Below are 20,295 nucleotides of genomic sequence, written 5' to 3'. Positions count from 1 at the left end.
GGGTAGCAGTTCTTGACTCTGTATTCCATTTTTACAGAAATATTTTACAACTTCCTCAATACTGTCCTAGAATGAAATTCATAATAATAAACTTACATTCATATTTTAAATAAAGTAATACCCTTACTAAAATAAAGAAGTAACTTATAACAAAATAGTATATTTCACTTTGTAAATGCTTAGGCTCAACCACCCTGTGATCTTGCCTACCAAGTGTGGTAGTAGACCAGTGACATCAGAATTCTGAGAGCTTGTTGGAAATCAGAACCTCTAGCCCTCCCTACCCTAGTGACTCAGATGCTGAATATTAACAAAATTCCTGGGTGATTTGAGTGCACATTACAGTCTAAGAAGCACTGCTAGAAGAAACAGTAGTCAGGTACTTCACAGTAATAGTATCACCATGAGTAGGACGCCTAATAATGCAGATTAAGCAGGTGTGTTGAATTGGCATTCAAATATCAATAGAAGCACTGATGTTGATAAAGAAGTTTCTGAAATAACTAATAACTTTCGTAAAGTTTGAACAAAAATAAAAGTGGAATCTGCTCTCTTTACAGAGGGGTTGCATTCTTTAAAATCTTTTATCTATGTTAAAACAAGACAAATATACTTTAGGTTCTGTTTATTAATATCTGACTTTATTTTTCCCCTGTTCTAAAGTCATGGGACATGGGGCAGCATTATCTTTATGCATCAAGAGTGCCTCCTGTCCCTGACATCTATTCAGTAGTTCCCCTCATTCATTACAACAACTAAAAAGACGTCACTGAGAAAGACTGACCTGGGATATAAATCTAGTAGTAGATTGCTAGAACAGAAGGTGGCTGTTGCTTCTTCAATTTCATTAAATAGCTACCGGTTTTCTCTCCAGGGTGTTTGTTGTCAGTAATGCGTGAGAGGGTCTATTTTCCCACTTTCCAAATACTTTCGACTTAAGTTTTGCCATTCTGAGGAGTAAGAAACAGTACCTCATTGTAGTTTTTATTTGTATCTCCCCAGTTAGTGTGTAAGTTGAGAACTCTCTGATTTATTTTCTAGTCATTCATGGTTTTTCCCTATGAATTACTTATTCTGGTTTTCTGTGGAATTGTTTTTCTTACTGATTTGTAAATGCTTTTTATGTATTCTGGATAACAACACTTAGTAGGCTTTACAAATATCTTCTAGTCTTTAGCATGCCTTTTCACTTTAAATTTGGTGTCTTTTGATGACTAGATGTTCTTAACTTTAATGTCAAATTTATTCTTACTTGATTGTGCTTTTTTTTCTTTAGAGGAAGTCTTCTCTATCCTGAAATTATAAAGATTCTGTTATAATTTCTTTTAAAAGTTTTACTTTTTTGCATTTACATATTAAGTACACATGAGCTATTTTTATATAGTGGAGTGTTTAGGAATCTAGATTTACTAAGTGAAAATGACTACCCTTTATACTGAAATTGCTATTTTTTATGTTAATGTGTTCTTAGGAAATTATAGTGATATAGTAGATTATAACTGTGTTCCTGGCTCTCCCATTTAAGTTGTGTGAACTTGAATAAGTTAATTGACTTAACATACCTGAAGCCTTGATTTCCTCATGTGCAAAAGGATGATAACCTGAAAAACATATTATTAAGATTAAAGGAGATAACAACAGAAAGCTCATCTCCCCCATCTTATCCCTGTTCTCACATGGCACTCTATTTTATAGCATTTGTCACAGCGTATAATAACCTCTGTCATTAGCTGATAAATTTTATCTCACCTTACCCTTGTGAAATGCCAAAGGAAAGAACCAGTATAGTGATACATTTCATTAGCATATAATCATTTTAAAACTTCCTTTAAACCTTTTTAATTTGAAAGTCATTTCATGCAGGTTTGTTGTGAAGTGTTTTATATTTACAGTGTCTGTACTAGAGCTTCAAATTGTATTACAGACATTAGCTTATTAATCATTACATACAATCTTTGTGATGGAGGTAGTGGATGTGTATCATCTTGTCCTTGAAGGAATTGAAATTGCTAGATGGCATAGAGTTACACAGAAAATCGAGGAGAATGTGGGCCAAATCTGAGTATATTTGGTTATATTTTCTTTATGCTCCTTTCTTTTTCCCTTTCTACAATATTCCTACATTGACTCTCTTTAAAGCGCAAAAGCAAAAATATATAGCTTGTGTTACATTGTTGGATCAGTGGCCTTTGGAAAATCATTAGGATGTAAACAATACTTTAGTTATGACTTTATTTGCAGTTTTCCCCCATGAAGCTTCTCACCGTGTCTGAGGTGATACTGAAGGCAATACGACTAAGGGTCTTTATCCTTAAAAATGCGTACTGCTAAAGAAATTCCTTGGCTTTAACTAAGGTTTATTTTTAGAGTATAGTCACAGTAAAAGAGTAGGATTAAGAGAATAAGTATATTCTTGATGTAGGTCAGGATGATTAAAAAAGGAGGGTTAAAATAACCTCATTAACTTGGTGTAGGCAAGTCTCCATTCCAATCCCAACAAACCTCAAGTGTAAAAGCAAGTGCCTCCAGGAACGAAAATAGAAGACATTATCAGTTTATCAATTGCAGTAAACTTACTTGGCTTCTGAATTTAGATTATTCTTAAATGTGTTTTGAAAATTAAAATCAATTGAAATAATTCCTGTAATAAACTCCCCCCCACCGCCGCAAATGCTGTCTGCAGACTGTGACCTCAATTTTTTTTTTGTATCTGATTTGTATCCTACTTGGTATACTGATAATTTTTTACACTCTAGCTTTGCAATCTCCACCCCTAAAAGTAAAAATTACTCTCTGCATATTAAATGGAGTGAGGATGATTTTAAAAACTTATACATTGAGGACATTCTGATAGAATTCCCTAGGGTAATGGCTTTCAATTTTTTGTTAGAATCTATAATAAAGACGTTTTGCTTCATGACATAATACATGTGTATGCACACACAAAAAAGTTGCACCAAAGAGATTATCTATATCGGCTTTAAAAACACAAACACAGAGTTTCATTTGTTTGTAGGCGAGTGGCAAATTGGGGAAGATTTTTAGCAACAGAAGGAACAGTATGCACAAAGCGGGAAAGAACTGTGTCTCTTATTGAGGAACAGTATGTTCAGTAGAGTGAATGGATAGGGAAGTGCTCAGAAATAAGGCTAAAGACCAGGAAGCAGAGAGGATGGGGGAATCATATGTATGCATACTAAGGAATTTAGATTTATCCAAAAGGGCCTTAAGACCCACTGAAAGATTTTAAACAAAAAAATGAAATCACCTGGCAACATTGTGGAGGAGTATGAGATGGATATTGACTTTATAATTTATTTATTTTATAATTTTATATATAACATATATAATATATAACATTATGTATAACATTTATAGCAGTGCATGAAAAGTGGTTGAGCTAAGATGTAGCTGAGGTGGTAGGGAGATACATAGGAGTTAGGCCTTGACTGAATGAGAGGCATGAAGAGAGGGAGCTGGAGGAAGAAGGAAAAATACATATGGTGATATTCAGGGCCTGTAGCTTAAGGGGAGAGGTCTGTGCTAGAGATTTAGATTTTCAGATTAGGCATCACTAGTGTGTAAGTAAATGGGAGTTAAAGCCATGGGTTTGGGTGAATTAAACAAAAATAAGAGGAAAATGAGAAGTAAAGAAGTTTGACTCTGAAGGATACTCAGAGAATCTTAAATATAGATACACATTTTTTTTGTCTTTAAGAGAAGATTTGTGAATACAGTAGAGATGAACCAGAAGAATTCCGGAGAGGCTGAAGGTACAGGAAACATACGGAGAGAACAACTGATTAGGCAGTTTCTGAAGACGGTAGAGGCATTGGAACCCTCTAAGAATATGTGTGGAGGAATGTGTAGAGGTCATGAGGGAGTGACACTACTTCGGAGTGGAAATGCAATCAGTATTTAATTGATTCCTAGGGTCCAAAAAGAGATTATCAAATATGTGCCTGCCTGTTCCAAGTAAACAAGAACATCTTTTTCTGCATCTACTATGGCAGGAATTTAGATGTCTCATTTAACATTTCCTGTAACTCTGCAGGGTTTATAGATAAGATTGAGGCTCAGAGAAGTAATCTGTCTAAAGCCACACAAAGCAGAAGGTAACTAAGCTGTGATTTGATTGCATTTATATTTAGTTTCAAAGCCAGGTAGTTCTAAAACTTTTAATTTAGAGGGGACCAATCAAATTTCCAAAAAGGGGGAAGAAGAATAAGAGGGTACCAATTTAAGTTTTGCCCAGTACAATCACTTCCAAAAAAACTTAGTATCTACTACCATTTTTCAGTTTTTGACAAAAGTTTCATTTTTCACAAAAAAGACATATTTTAATGTTAAAAAACATAGAAAGGATATAATCTCCAAATAGAAGGCAAATTTTAAATTTATTAAACCTTCTACTTTTGTCCTTAGCTTTCTCATTTTGCTGAAGAATGGTAAAAAAAATTTTTGTGGTCAAGTACCAGGCCTCAAACCACTCATGCCAAGAAATGACAACTTTATTTCATGACTCATGAAATAACAACTTTATATACAAAAGTATAGTACATTGTTAACCATTTTATAACAAACTTAAGTTATTATAGCTGAACATTTTATTGTGTTCAAGAAAACTAAATATTTCCTCCATATTAGAAACTGCTTTTGTAATTTGTTTTGCAAATTGATTTGTAAGGGTTTTCATTATCAAACTTCTAAGAAATTAATAAAATGACTGATAAACTGAAGCAACTGAGAGAAATTCATAGCATTAATTCACAGACTGTTTCCTTTTGTAAATTTATTAGATACTTCTCAGTTTTGTTTATGGCTTATTTTTTAAATTGCTGAAAGCCATTGTAAAATCTAAATACTTCCAGAGAAAAGAAAATCAAATTGCTCTCAGTATTTTGTGCCATTGCTTTCTACCCTACCTTGACCCACTTTGGGAATATTATCCTGTATGCATAAAGTCATTTGCTTATAGAAGTGTAAATATTGCCCAATCAACTATAACAGTGTATCTTTAATCAACACGTGTAACTCATTTTTTACGGTTGCTGCCAAAGTGAAGAACTGAGCTAAGTTCTGTGTTCTTTAATTCTGAAGTTCTGCTTCTGCCTAGGATGGCACTGGAAAGTAATTAAGAGTAATACAGGGATGGGGAGAGGGGGAATCAATGTTTAGGGGCCTACAGTGGGGCTCTGATTGATTGATATCAGTTAGGGACATTATGCTGCACCTGGAAGCTACTGGAGCCAATCACTCATTTATTTTAAATACCCAAATCTTTTAAAAGTAAATGCTTCAAGAATGTAAATCCTTCCCATGACCATGCTTTCCATCCCAAAAGAAATTCAGTCAAATTTCAGCTTTTACCAATATAAAAGATGATGTTCAGCTTTTGCCAATATAAAATTAAAATTAACTCTTCAGCATAATTTGTGAGTACTATGCTCTCAAAAATGGCTCCCAAAGTAATCAACTGGGAAGCATTTTAACTTTTTTTTTTTTTTAACCACCATCCAAATAACTTTTAAAAATCCTTTAAAAAAAGGATTTTATAGCCTTATCAAAGGACACTCATGTTATAACTTAACATATAAAAATACAGTATTGTAGCTTTAGAATCAGGAAGTGGAATTTGCTGTTGCAGTTAGTTAATAGATATTAGCCAGCTAAAACATCTCCAGTTGGCAAATTAGTAAATTGTACATGTGATAATTATCCTTAACTTACTGGCCTGTTTATTTAACTGCTTCTCAGGGATTTTAAGTATGTCAGAAGGTGTTTATTTAATGCATAGAGTGCAATATAAATAGAAACACAATTTGTTAATTATGGTTTCCAGAAAGATTCAAGCCATAAATTATATTCACTGCTGTTGTGAATCCTGGTTCAAAACAGCAAAACAAAACCTATTATATTTAGCATTATCTCGGTTTATATTCTGTCAGGTCTTGGGTATAACTACAAGTTCTTATTTTCTTTACTCTTTATCTCTTCATTTAGTTAGTAGGTTATTATTGATCAGGTGCTGCCTATAAACTGCTAAAGAAAGTGCACGTGGTCCCTGACCTCATAGTAAAGACTTAGGCATTAATCAAGTAAGCACACATGGCAGGGATCACATTTTTCATTTGTAAAGGGGAACTGGGTGCTATGAGAAAGAATAACAATCTGGATTAGACGTTTACAAGGTCTCAGGGGAAAAGTGGCATTTAAGACTAGAATAGTGAGAAGTCAGAGAGGGAGCAAACAACGCATGTGTGCAAATCTGGATGTGGAAATAGCTACCATGCTTTCTAGGAACTGAAAGAGGGTAGAGGAGACTGCAACCATAGAGGTGAGAGGGGAGAGTATCAAGATTGTTTGGAGGGGTGAACAAAGGCCAGATCACACAAGACCTTTAATAAGGGCCTGTAAAGAAGGTAGATTTTATTACAAGTACAGAGGGGAGCTGTCAAGGAGTTCTTAAGTAGATTCCCTTGTAGGCTATGTAGAAAAGAAATTGTAGATTAGGAGAACATATGAGTGTAAGAAATTCACACTTAGTCTCAAATATTTTTCCATTTGTTTGTTTACTCACACATTCTGAGTTGTTCCTTTTCTTGTCTTACTTATTCTCCATAACCCTGGTCGGTCCTTTTGTTTGTAAAAGCCAGGGGAAAGGGTAAAAAGGTAACCTGATTAAAAATCAAAGAAGTTGCTTGTTTTCTCATCTACAATTACAAGTGACAGAAATTGACTGACTTTTCCCAGTTGAACTCTCTAGCATTCAGACTATAAGATACTGAGGTCATTGAAAACTACCTGCTATTTGGTACTATTTTGATTTGATTTCACTAGTGTTCCCACAGGTTTTACTTTTTTTGTTCTCTTTAGCAATGTCAAATTTAGAAGCTATTTTTATAGGCTTGGAATTTTAAATAGAATATACAATCACATTTCTTCCTCTGTAGGGGCATGGAGAGGAAAGGAACCATACCTAGTTATATAAAGAACAACAATGTGAACATAGGATATGATGCCCTCCAAAATCCAGGCAGATTACAGAAGAGAGTGAGGATTTTGCATAAAAAAATATTCTTGCTGGAAAAGCTCTAGATCTTATAGTTGAATCTTCTCACATTAAAATCAAGACAGTTGCAGAGTGTAAGAACTCATTTAAATAGAATTATTATATCTAGAACCTGTGTTTCCTAACTCCTGAGCTGCTATTTCTGCCATTCCTTTATTTTATAAAAATGAGGTGTATATAATGTGAAATAAGACATCTTTAAAAGGTAAAAATTGTATGCAATGCCAAAAATTAGATGAGATTAATATTTCATGCCTAAGATGATATTTGTTTAGTAACCCAATTGATGACATTTGGAAAGATGAGTGGATCACTCATCTTTAATACTTGCTTTTTCCCTCCTCCCAAACAAGTATTTACACCAGAGATACATTAGACACATATCTAAAACTAGGTATCAGATTCTTCTCAAATCTGGTATCGAGGATTTGCCTCAACTGTTTTTTGCAAGCTTCTGTTTCCCTTTCCTTCCATCCCACTCTTCTCCATTTGCAGTACTTGGCATACAGTGCAGAAACATCGTTGTTCTCTATCAGCTTTGGCCAAGATACTTTTCAGACCTATTCTAGAAATTATCACCAAAAGAAAACCAAAAAAGTCTGCAGTATATATTTGATACTTGCCTCTTCAATAAGAGAAGTTAAGACAAAATTTTTATTAACTAAAACATCCATTAAATCAAGATTACCTTTATTTTATATGATAGAAAGTTATATATGGTACTAATTTAGAGAAACAATTACAATAGTTTAAATGTAGTCAAGTGGGAATATTTAATTAAAGGATGTGGTTTATACATTTTACAATGTATAGCCATTTGTTAATTATCTACTTTCTTAATAAGGTGTGTTTGGTATACCTCCATGTAGCAGGTTAAGGGATGTGCCTGTTTGAGGTTTGTTTTTGAAAAATCTTAAACTTGAAGTATTAAAATTTAAATAAATTCTTCAAATAGTACACCAGTTACCAAGTTACTGTGCTCTGAAATCATCAGTACTATCATTCTAATATAAATCCAATCAGTTTATATGCAGTTGCCTGAATGACCACATCTTCTGTATTCCATTTGTAAAGAGCCTACTGTGGTTTTCTATGCATTGTTGAACAGAGATTTGTTTTTAAATTTCTCATTTATCTAATCCACCCCATTCCCCAGTTGTTTTCTTCCTTTTCACTAGGCTTTAGTTCTTTGCTGTAGTTCTTTCTCAACTATCATACTTTCACGTTTCTCTTAGCCTGGATGGTTTTTTCCCTTTGCTTTTGAAACTGCCAAGTTCTAACTTCTTCAAAGTCTTTCCTAAGTATTGATACCTACGTTTGCCTGATTCCTGAAGCTTGAAGTCTACCCTGCATTATATAGCACTTAATTATTTATAAGATGAAAAGACCCTGCAGAGCATTAATTTATTATAATAAATATATATTAATTCATTTATTATAATACATTTAAAATATGGACAGCCAATTTATAAATGAGTACATGAATTTTAGAATTAAAAGAGGCTTGGATAAACATTAGGCCAATTACCTTATAATTTTCAAATGAGGAAGCATAGCAGTTAAATGACTTGCCTGAGGTCTTAAAGAATTAAAACTGACTCAGTCTGTTGAATATGTTTTTCTTATTTTCTTTAACTAGGCATTTAAATCTTTCTTCTTTGAAATAGTTATTCTAGTTCTTGTCATGCACTCCTGAAGAAAATGTGCACAGAAGGTAAAATTTCCATGTTTGAAGAAATGTTGGCAAAATGCTGATTTGTTGAGGCTGAGAAAGGTATTAAAAGCACAAGTAACAGTGATGAGTGTTTGTTACACATTTTCTGGGAGTGGTGGTATTTCTTCAGGCCTTTACTTACAGGTGAGTGAGTATAGCTAAGGAAAAGCAGCTGGTAACCAAGAGGAAAAGGAAGTTATGGACATGGCAGTTTATGCTGATAAACTGAAGGCCATTTTAGTTAAGGACCGATTGACTTGTTACACAAGTCTATGTAGAGAGGTAATGATACTTGTTAAGGAGTATGATACTTATATGGAGGCTGCATAAGTGCTGTAATTCCCCCAGTCCCTTCTATAAAAGTATTATATATGGAGAAGGGATTGATAGATTCCTCTTATCAATACAGTTCTGTGGTTCCTCTTTCAAAATAATATCCTTAGAAACACTTGAAATTGTACTCTGATTCACGGTGAAGCCGTGTGGTTTTGTTTTTTCTTACATGCTTAAACAGATTTATATGTTTCACTTCTATACTGTTTTATTAAATAAGTGATAGGGTAAAACTGACTTAATTTAAATAACCTAAATTTCACTCCTGCACCAAATAAACATTTCTAAGGGGTTAAATCTTAGAGCTGGTCTAGTGGAAGAGCCTATTTTGAGAACGTGATGTTTAATACCTACATGCGAATTTGGACCATTTCCATTTTCAATTTGAAGAATATGTCAAGCTCTTCAGTTTCTGTAATGCCACCTTGTCAGTGTTCTAATGCGTAGAATTTTTTCTTATTAACATCTTCTACCCAAAAACAGCAATGTATCAGCATTAACATAATATGGTATATTGCTCTCAAGAATTGACATTGGACAAACCCTTATCAGGATGGTCCTGAGTGAGGTACTTTTTAATTAATTCCATGCAAAATCAGTTAATGTGCTATGAGCCTAGGCTCAAACCTGAAAATTACCTCAGATAGCAATGGCACTATTAAAGATATGTGTGATTCTCTGAACCCTGAAACCATATACAAAGTTTTTAGAAAGATGATCCAAAATATTTAGTAAGAGTGACCTGAAAACTCTTCTCAAAAATCCTGTCATAGTACTTGAGTTAAGATTTCAGTTACATATTTATTCATTTACATATAAATTCATCAATATGATTAATTTACTCATATTCAAAGGAATCAATACTTTGATTCTGTCACAGCTCATTCTGTCCCAAACTTCACTTCTATGTGATTAATATCCTCAGCTCTGGGCAGGAATTTCTTCTTTGTACTCCTGACTTTAAATTTCTATTTTCCCTTTTTGGCACTGCACACAATCCAGATTACAATTCTGGTAGTGAGTTATTCCTGGCCTGGAGATGTGTCCTCAACCTGGGCATTAAGAAATGTCCCTTACTTATTGTTGTATACTGAGTACACAAAAATGTATTGCTTTTCTATACATTAACAAAGAATTAGAAAATGGTATTTTTTAAAAGATATAAATAAATAGAGAATACAGGAGTACAATACTATTCCCAAATCAATTGGGGAAGATTTTAGTTCTTCCCAAGTTGATTTCTAGATTCAGTGCTGCTCACCAACATCCCAACAGAGTATCAAGTATCAAAGTTAATTCAAATGACAAATCCCCATGGGGTGGTAGTGTAGGTGTTATTGTAAACTGATGCCACCTTTGAGAGCAGTTTGATGGTCCATTTCAGGTACATTTTAAGAAGTAGAAGTTAGACAATACTGAAGCATACTTCCAAAGACTTCCTAGAATCCTTACAGATGTGAAGACTGCTGAAATATATCTCTTTCTTTGATGTAACAAGGAAAATTTGCCTTTTTAAAATAGTGACTTTTGAATCTTCAGAAGAGAACAACAAAGCAGTGAATTTATAAATGCCAGTCCATGTTTTATTTACCTATTGCCATCTGGTGGCCAAGAGCATTTCCTTCCTTCTTGCCCCAGGTACATATTCTCATATCTTGAACAACAAAACTTTATTTTTTTCATGTAATCTTAGATTTTAAAATTTTATTTGGTTTGGTTTTGATTTGTTTTTGTGTATGAAATGAGAGGGTCTTTCACTCTTTTTTATTTCTCCGCTGGGCTCATTATACTCTCTACATGTTCACACTGCAGCAAAACATTTCATTCCCACACACTCATCTTAACTCAGTGATTAAAAGCATGGACTCTGGATCAAACTGCTAAATATGAACCTTAGCTTCTCTCAGGTGATCATGGTGGGGACCAAACTCTGTAAATTGGATTGGTGGATGGGGAGAATAATGGCATCTCTTTCATAGGGTTGTTATGAGGATTATTTATGAAGCTTTTACAGTAAGATCTAGCTATATAAGTATTTTGATAAACAAACACTAGCTTGGCTTTCATAACCTAGCAAAATATCATACCTGCAGATTTAGATTTCTCAATGTCAGCTTGATTTATTTTGTTTTACAAACTTCAGCTCAGCTGTCATTGGCTTTTGAGTGACTGCTGTGTGGCAGCCATTGCTAGAAGTAGGTATACTTGAATGTTGACTACATACTGTCAACATACAGTTCAGAACAATAAGGACAGGCATGTCCTTGTGGTTAGTAAATCGTTGGTAATTTACAGAGTGGTTCAGTTGATTAATTGTGCAATAAAGAAAAAACATTTTTGAGCCCAGTAAGTCTGGCTTCTTTTGAGATAGAACTTCATGGGTCCTTCATATACATTTCCATGCTTCTAGAAGATATTTTTTAATAATCTATATAGACTGGAATTTACTTTTTCAGTCATGATTCACTGAGCACTACAGATACAAAATGTCTGAAAATCCTGAAGTTTAGAGAGTTTGCAGAGTATGTATTTAAATTTAAATTTCTTGAAAAATTGAAATGTTTTATTTTAGGAATTTAAATTTTTAAAATACTCTACTAGTATAATTTTCATGTTCAACATATTAAATTTTAAAGTATATTCATATTTTAAAATTAATTTTGAAATGTTAACTCAGTTTTGTTTTACTTAAATACACAAGTTGCTTGACATAACATCTCTTTATTTTGTTTCTGATATATGAGAAGTGAAATTCAAACAAACAAAATAAATCTACATTAGAGTGAAGCTAAAAATATTTTTATACTTTTCAAAACATTGAAAAAGAAAGAAAGCAAGGACTTGAACAGATGATTATTCAGCCATCTTCTTAGCAGTATTATTCATAATAGACAAAATTGCTCTTCAGCAGATTGATTAATGGATAAACAAAATGTGATACATACATAAAATGGAATATTATTCAGCCTTATACTTCAACATGATGAACCTTGAAGAAGACATGCTAAGTAAAATAAGCCAGTCACAAAAGGACAAATACTGTATGATTCTACTAGATAGAGACAGAAAGTAGGATGGTGGTTGCCAAGAGCTGGGAGAAGGCAGGAATAAGGGAGTCATTGCTTAATGGTACCGTTTCAGTTGGGGAAGATGAAAAAGTTCTGAAGACTAGTGGTGGTGATTGCACAACAATACAAATGTACTTAATGCCACAGACCTGTATACTTAAAAATGCTTAAAATGATAAACTTTATGTTACATATATTTCATCACAATTAAAAAAATTATTTCCCCTACAGTGCCCAGGAGATATAGAAGTCATACTTGTTGAAAAGCAGCTGTGTGAAATGGGGGTCTTTCTCACCTCCTCACAAACACCTACACTCCCCTTTTCCACATCATTACCAGCCTACACCCCCTCCCCTAAAAATTACAACTCATTAACCATAACTTGCTAAATATAAATTGACATGCTTGTTTAGGTACTTTGTTTTTAGTGGTAGGGGAAACTTTGGAAATCTCTTCAGTCCTTTCAAATTATATATTTCTTCATTCTTTTATATACTATGGAAGATTGAATGGATCTGAGAAATGAGGCTTAATCATAAAGTTTTAGAACTAGAAGAAATGTTAATATCTAGTTCAAACTTCTCATTTTTTAGAAAAGAGTTAAATATAAAGAGATTAACTTCCCTAGAGTCATGAACTTTTTAGTTTCTGGACTATACTGTACTAATTGGAAGAATTTACTGGTTTGAATCCCTAGCTGAATTACTGGACCAAATAGTTAAAGCTGTACCATGTCCCTGAATATTTGTAAAGTATCTTCTCTTCCCAGTGAAGATGGTAAACAACTCTTTTTTGTTCCATAGGCAGGGTGTGTTATACGAGAGATTGAAAGACTTGAGACTGACTCTCAAACTTAAGTACCCTATCCCCAGAAATCCTCTTTATTTTTGTAGTTACGGAAGTACAAAGCCTGCAGACAGTCCTATTCATACTAAAAGTCTCTTGGGTCAGCATGCTTACACAAATATAAAGGAAACTCAGTTTAGTTCTTTGTTCATAAATATGAACAGTCTGTAAAGGAGCAGTCTAATAGCATGAAAATCCAAGATGAACAAACGAAGCAAGCATTATCTGAAAAACACAGATGGACAGAACAACAGTTTGGCTCAGTTAGCATTCTGAGTGAGATTTGAGAAGATATTACACCCATAAAACAATTAAGTTTTAATGTTAAAATTGATTTTACACTCCAGAATACCAAGGTAGTAATCAGTAAGATAAATGAAAAGAAATTCCCTAGAACATACAGCTGAGAGAGAGAGGGGGAGAAAGGAAAGAAAAGTTTATAATTCCTGGTGGAAAGAGAAGAAAATGGAAAGGAATAAAGAAATCGTGGAAGAAAAATTCTTTATGCTAAAGAAAGTCCTGAGGCTTTAGATCAAAAAGACTATGATTATAGAACAACAGAAAATGATGAAAAGAAATCCTAGGTAGACAGACAGCTGAGCTGTGAACTGGCCCAGAACATAACTGTTTTCAGATTAGAACAGAACTCACTGGGGTCTAAGAACTTCAAAAAACAACATGGATTCTGTTGCACAAATTCTGAGGAGTTGGAATGTGTTAAATATGATAAAAACTTACGAAGTTTTAGAAAATTCAAAACAAGCAGCAGCTCCAGGAAAATTAAAGGCTCTTTAGAAAGTCCAAATATAGAACAAAGTGAAATGTGCCTTGTTTTTGAGCAATTATCAGAATTATAAACACCTTAACACTTGGAACTTAGTGATAACTACTCAGTCTCTGGGTATTATCACACCACTGAGATGGCAATGGATAGCGTAAATACTTTTTATTGTTACCCAATTTTTTAAAAAAATCAACCTATAGATGAAACAAAGATGTAATAGTTATAAAACAAACTGCAGATGATATAAAACTTTGTGAAAGTAATTGTATAGCCAACAATAATGGTATTCGATTACATGGGGAGCCAATAGAAACTTCCTAAAGTTGATGGAACAAGAAATGGAGATTCAAGTATAAATATCAAGTTATAAGAATAACCAGTATAAACTAAAAATAACATCAGAATGAGCAGAGAAGGAGGGAAAGAAGGGTAAATTCTCTGAATCCTTCATAATAACACTACATAATGATAGCAGAAGATAAATATATGAGTGTGGTATTAAGCACCAGATCTAAAAGCAAATGACCCAAAGTCATAGTTTCTGGGGTTGAACCTCATTCGGGTTTGAGTTTGGGGTGGAATTAAGGAAGAGACTTTTTTATTTTAAATTTTTAATTTTTATCAAATTCATATAAGCATATAGTTAAGAAGCCAAATGATTCTACAAAGTTTGTTTTGAAAATTAGCAAGCCCAGGCCCCCATCTCCTTGATCTCTTCTTTTCCAGGGAATACTAACTTTCTTATGAAGGATTCTTTTGATGTTTACCTCAGTACTCTAGATAACAATATTGCTTCTTTGTTACATGTTGACATCCCACTTACAGAAGGCCCCCTACTATTATGGACATCCTCGTTCCCACAGCTTCCCTGTGTAACAGTATCCTTGGCTCTGTCTTTCAGATTAGTCTGATTCCTCAGAGAAGATTCTTCCAATGTAAACCTCTGGCTTTCTGAATTAGGAAGGGTATCTAGGGAACTGAATTATTAAATTGACTTTTAACCAGTACTTATTTTAGCCTGACAGGGAGAGTTACTTTTTATTTCTTAACCTCCTGTGTTTGAAATTTGTTAAACCATGTCTTGTAATACAATTTTATAATATTACAATGTTACTTTTAAATATTATATTAAATCTTAGTTTTGAAGCCTGTTTAATAATTATTTGAATACGGTAGTAGTGTTATCACCATTTACATTTCTGTCTTTTGACTGTGGTGCCAGGATATCTTGCAGCAATTTCAATTTCCTGAGAACAAAAGCTTTGCCGTTGTAGTTTTTACTTAATTGGAACAGCTTATTTTATTTACTACTTGATAAGGAATGACTGATTTGGTATTGTTCATTGTTGATGGTAAATGGCTTTATAATCTTTTTTTATGACTCATGGAATTCTAACTGGGATACCAATAATTTGAGCCCTCTTTTTGAAAAAGATTGTGTTCATTATTTATAATCATCAATAGTCCTTAAATTTTCTGAAACTTATGACTACTTTAATTAGATTATATTGTGCTATAGATGGATATTATAAGGTGTGTAATGTATTAAGTGTTCATCTGAAAAATGTCCCAGAAACAAATTTTGCTTATTATAAATGTGGAGGAAATAATGTGTATTTGTGGAATATCTCTACCAATGTACTTTGACAGCTTTTCTGTAAACTTTGAGGATAAGCATGTTTTGGAAAGTTTTTCATTAGAAGTGACAAAAAACTGATGATTATGGGTAGGGAAATGTGTGTCTGTTCATGCTTTAGCTTATGGTCAGCAGTGTGTAGAGGTGTGGCTTTGAAAGCTGAGCTAATAGCACTTTCCAGTCACTAAGAGTTTTATGGGAATCTGTAATATTAACATTTGCAAAAGTCGACAACCTGTCCTTCTGCTTGTTTAATCAGGAAGACTTGATGCACTTGTTCGGGCATTGCATAAGTGGATCATCAAGATCGAGTTTAGAATACTGTATGGGCAGTATTCAGAAATTAGTTAGCTAATAGTCACAAATGTTCTTACGGTTCCTCATGGTTTACTTGCGCCTCCAGCATACAAAGAACCTTTCAAGAACGTTGAATTCCTTTGACACATCAAAACCATGCATTTAAATGTATAGATACCCTAATTGATTTGCATTCCTCATTTTAAATAAAATGGCTTTTAGATTAAAATTGGGTTAGGTGTTGTAATATTTTTGTCAAGATAGTAATCTTGTAAAACAGTGTTGTGTAGGTAGAGTTTTGGCTGGTTACAGTGTTCAGCAGGATCTATAAAAATAGCTTATTTGTACTTTGATGGAAAGTTCAGAAAGGAAGGCGTTCCAGCATTTACAACTAGTATGAATATGAAGTGTGTAAGCTCTGGTTCTGGATTGCCTTGGTTTGAAAGGTTTTAGTTCAGCATTGCCTGATAGAACTTTCTGCAGTTATGGAAATGCTTATTCTGCACTGTGCAATTTGGTAGCTGCTGTCACGTGTGGCTAGTATGACTGGGGAACTGAATATTTAATTTTAATTACTTTAAATAGCCATACGTAGTTAGTGGTTCATGTATTAGACAGTGTAAGTATTAAGAAACCAAGGGAAAACAAAAATGGCTACATTGACCTGTGTAGGACTTCTGACCCTGTTTGCTTGGCATAGTTTATAGGCTCTTCAGCTGTAATTTCCACCTTCTGTAATATTGTCATAGATCCAGTTTCCTCACTTCTAATTCTCACTTTCTTTTACTAAAAAAATAAATTTATAACTAATACTAGGATTGATACCTCTGGTAAACCAACTTTTTTGGTACCTCTAGTAAACCAACTTTTTTGGTGTGTCTAACCCCAACTCTCACCAACAGGAAAGGAAACTTATTTTGACATTGCTCAGTATGTTTTGCCTATTTGAGAAACTTCTAAACTCACAATTTTTAAGGTATCTGTTTGACTTGCTTACAAAAGCCATGTTTCGTAACTGTTTTTAAATGACAAATTGGCCCAGTTACTCTAAGTATCTCTAGACTCTTGCTAGTATTTAAAAATGACTGCCTTAAAAAGTAACTGACTAGTTTCTTTCAAATTCTGACAAATTTCTTCTTTCAATATGAAATATAAAAAATACAGTGCTTTAAAGTTTTTTTCTTAAGTTTTTAAGTTTCCTTTCCCATGTAGCATGACCCATGTATTCTGTCTTCAGAGTTTAGTTTTCCTAGCAGTCCACCCAGTCAAGTCCCGTGATCTCACAGACGATGGAGTACTTCTGCTGCAAATTCCTGTAATGTTGTAAAAGAAGAAATACAACCTGCCCCAAAGACACGAATTCCATAAGCTGTATTTCTACATAAGATATACAAATAAGAAAATGTGTTAAAACAACATCATACTAAACACCTAGTTTGTAATACTTAGCAGAAATTTTTATCATTGTTAAGTATTTTGGATGCTGTCTTGACTGAAAAATAAGCATTTTGCCAAATTTCTTTAATGGTGAATATTCAGCTTCTCTGTATGCCCTAAACTCTGTAATATATATGGCTCTCTAAAGATGGGAACACTCATGAATGATTTCACTTGTTACTGTACTTTGGTCAATGTTGCTACAGGTTACATATTGGATCTTAGGGTGACCGTGCCTAACTTGTTTGGTGGCCTCAAAGAATACCAAAGTGAGTTTAATTTTTCTTGCTTTGATATTGATACACCTCTAGGCTACTTGACCTCTTTTGTATAGTTAGTATTATGGTGATTTTCTTTAGATTAGTTTATTGAGATACATGGACCCTTTGTACAGAACTAACCTACAATCTGATTTCTTTTTCCTAGTTGGGTATTTTCTGTGCTATCACTTCTGACTTGATTCTGATCTTTACTAACTCTTGCTCTTTAATCAAACATCCAGCTTTTTTATCCATTCATGCTGTTAGGCAGGCTCTGCTATAAAATCTAATTCTATTTTTATTCTTTCTGGTTTCTTCATCAGTTTATCTTTTCAAAAAAACAGACTTTAATTTTTATAACCAAAGGTAAGCATCAGAAGTAGGTTGTTATTTTTTTATGGTAGCAAACAGACAAGTCTTTACATTTTGTGCAGTCTTCCCATTTACAATTATTTTTTGTCTTTGAATGCTCAGAGATTGGTTAATTAAAAAAATTAATCTCTGGGAAGTTTTGCTGTTATTCTGAATCACTAGTACTTTTGGAAGCCTGATTGCCAAGTAGATGGACCTATAACTAATTGAAAATGGTAGTTACAGATTCTCTAGGTAACATGATAAATTCTGACATTCTGCAAAACAGAATATGTAATGTTACTTTCTCAGATTTCCATGCATGAAATCAAATTCAAAGAAATTCATCTTGGACTTTAGAATGTAGTTCTTAACATGAAATCTACTATATTAAAATTTAAGCAGTTCATCATATACTAACTACACTCTAAATTGGATAAGATTATATCAGCATAGATAGGTTCTCTCTAAAACCTTTTTTAAAAGACTTTTACGTACTAGTTCTGTTCATTACAACAAAATCTTGAACCGTAAGAGAATCAATTCTCCTTGTAGATGGTAGTAATATGAGTCAATCTGCATTCCCAAGAAACTATTACAAAAGAGATCAAAGAGAGATTTTTTTCAGTAAATGTTATTACACCAGAACTTTACAGAAGTCATTTCAGTAATTTCTTCTGTCAGAAGAAGGGAAGGAGATTATAGTATGTCATTTTATTTAAGGACACTCTTTAACAGTAGTCTTTCTATTTTGCTGAGAAAGGACTCAGATGTTCATCTTTTTTTCCTTTGTTATTGAGCAGGAAAAAGTTACCAAGAGAAGCATGTTCTTAAATTATTATTTCATACGATTTTAGGAACTTCTTCCTGCTATGTAAGTGAAGTAACTCCGAGTCCCTTGCCAAAAGGAAAACCTTAATTTTCACAGTGGGCCATCTGTTTAACATTAAACTGACCTTTCATTTTGTGAATTGATTTCCGGAGGGGCAAGATTTCCTTCTCCCTGGAAGACTTTTCTGTTCTGTGCTTCATAATGCACTGAATGATTTTAGTAACTAGCAGTGCTTTTCCTGCCTGCACCCTCCTTCCCTCATTTAGGTTCATACGTTTTTATTTGATTGCTTCTGTTCTGCCCCCCGGCAAGAAACCTAAGTAATTGTCACAAAACCAGTTTGCTTCCTTTCTTAACATGCGATTTGTAAACATTTTTCTTTGTTTGGCTGGGGCTTCTTAGATGCAGAGAGTTGAGTTAATCTTATTTACTAACTTACTCATCTGAAAAATACTGAAACCTCATTATGTGTCAGATACTCTGCATGGCACTAGAGGTCCAGAGTGACCTTTCTTCATATACTTATTAGTTTTGTGTATCCTTCTGTAAATTGCCTACTCATATTTTTCATTCATTCCTTCTTTGAACCTGCTATTTCCTTGTTTTTGCAGAAGTTTCTTATTTTAGATATTAACCCTCTGACAGTTTTGGATGAAGAAATTGTCTTTCCCAATGCATTTTTCACTGAATAGAAATCCTTTATTTGAATGAAGCTAAATTTGCTTGTGTTTTGTCTTTTGTGGATTTTTTTTAAGTTGTATTAGTTTTCCTTTTAGGTTTATAATCCACCTGGAGTTTGTGTTCTATATACTGAGGTAGGCATCCAACTACTTTTGCCTATGTGGTAGGTTTTCCCAGCACAATCTGCTGAAGAATTCATCCTTTCCTACTGTTTTGAGAAACCATCTAGGTCATAGGATATTATCATTTATACATAGGTCTGTTTATAAGCTCCATCTTCTGTTACTAGGTCTCTTTGTTTCTGCGCCAGCAGTGATCTGTCTTTATTACTTTGGCTCTGTGAGGTCTGTCCTAATACCTGGGAGAGAAAATTCCCAGCTATCCCACAAATACATAACATACTTTTATTCTTTCTTTGCAAAGTTACCTTGGCTTTCCACAGTCTAGTCTTGTCTGTCTTCCCTCTCTCCCTCCCTCCCTCCCACCCTTCCTCCTTTCCTCCCTTCCTTCTTTCCAACAGCTTCATTAAGATACAATTCCTATACAAGCAACATTTAAAATGCATGATTCAGGGGTGGAGTGCATGCCTAGCATGCATGACGTCCTAGGTTCAATCCCTAGTACCTCCATTAAAAATAACCGCACCCCCCCGCAAATACACACACACAAATAAAATGCATGATTCAGTGGCTTTAATATATTAACAAAGTTGTGCAGCCACCACCCAAATCAAATTTAGAACATTTTTATTACCCCCCAAAAGAAATCCCATACCCATATTCGAATCTTAGCTATTATTCTCCAACTCTCCCACGCTCTGCAGGCCTAGACAACCAGTAATCTCTTTCTGTTTCTAGATTTGCTTATTCTAAACATTTCATATAAATAGAATCATAAGATAAATGATCTCTTTTGTGACTGGCTTCTTTCACTTGGCAGAACTTTTTCAAGATTCATCCACTGTGTAGCATGCATCAATACTT

General features: G+C 33.8%; 1 protein-coding gene across 3 annotated transcripts in view; it reads left to right on the top strand.

The window, feature by feature from the left end:
• Positions 1-20,295, top strand: part of ABHD17B (abhydrolase domain containing 17B, depalmitoylase) — a 40,852-nt gene that overhangs the window by 3,659 nt on the left and 16,898 nt on the right. The window contains exon 2 of one of the 3 annotated variants that reach the window (XM_074361699.1): positions 17,395-17,457. The exons of the other annotated variants lie outside the window; for them this stretch is intronic. The gene's annotated coding sequence lies outside the window, so the exon portion shown is untranslated. The remainder of the gene's footprint in view (positions 1-17,394; positions 17,458-20,295) is intronic. 3 annotated transcript variants of the gene reach the window in all.

The sequence above is a fragment of the Camelus bactrianus genome, chromosome 4 (assembly GCF_048773025.1).
Source record: "Camelus bactrianus isolate YW-2024 breed Bactrian camel chromosome 4, ASM4877302v1, whole genome shotgun sequence".
In the NCBI taxonomy this organism is placed as follows: domain Eukaryota; kingdom Metazoa; phylum Chordata; class Mammalia; order Artiodactyla; family Camelidae; genus Camelus; species Camelus bactrianus.
Note: the sequence above shows the minus strand (reverse complement) of the source record. Positions and strands in the feature narration are given on the sequence as shown.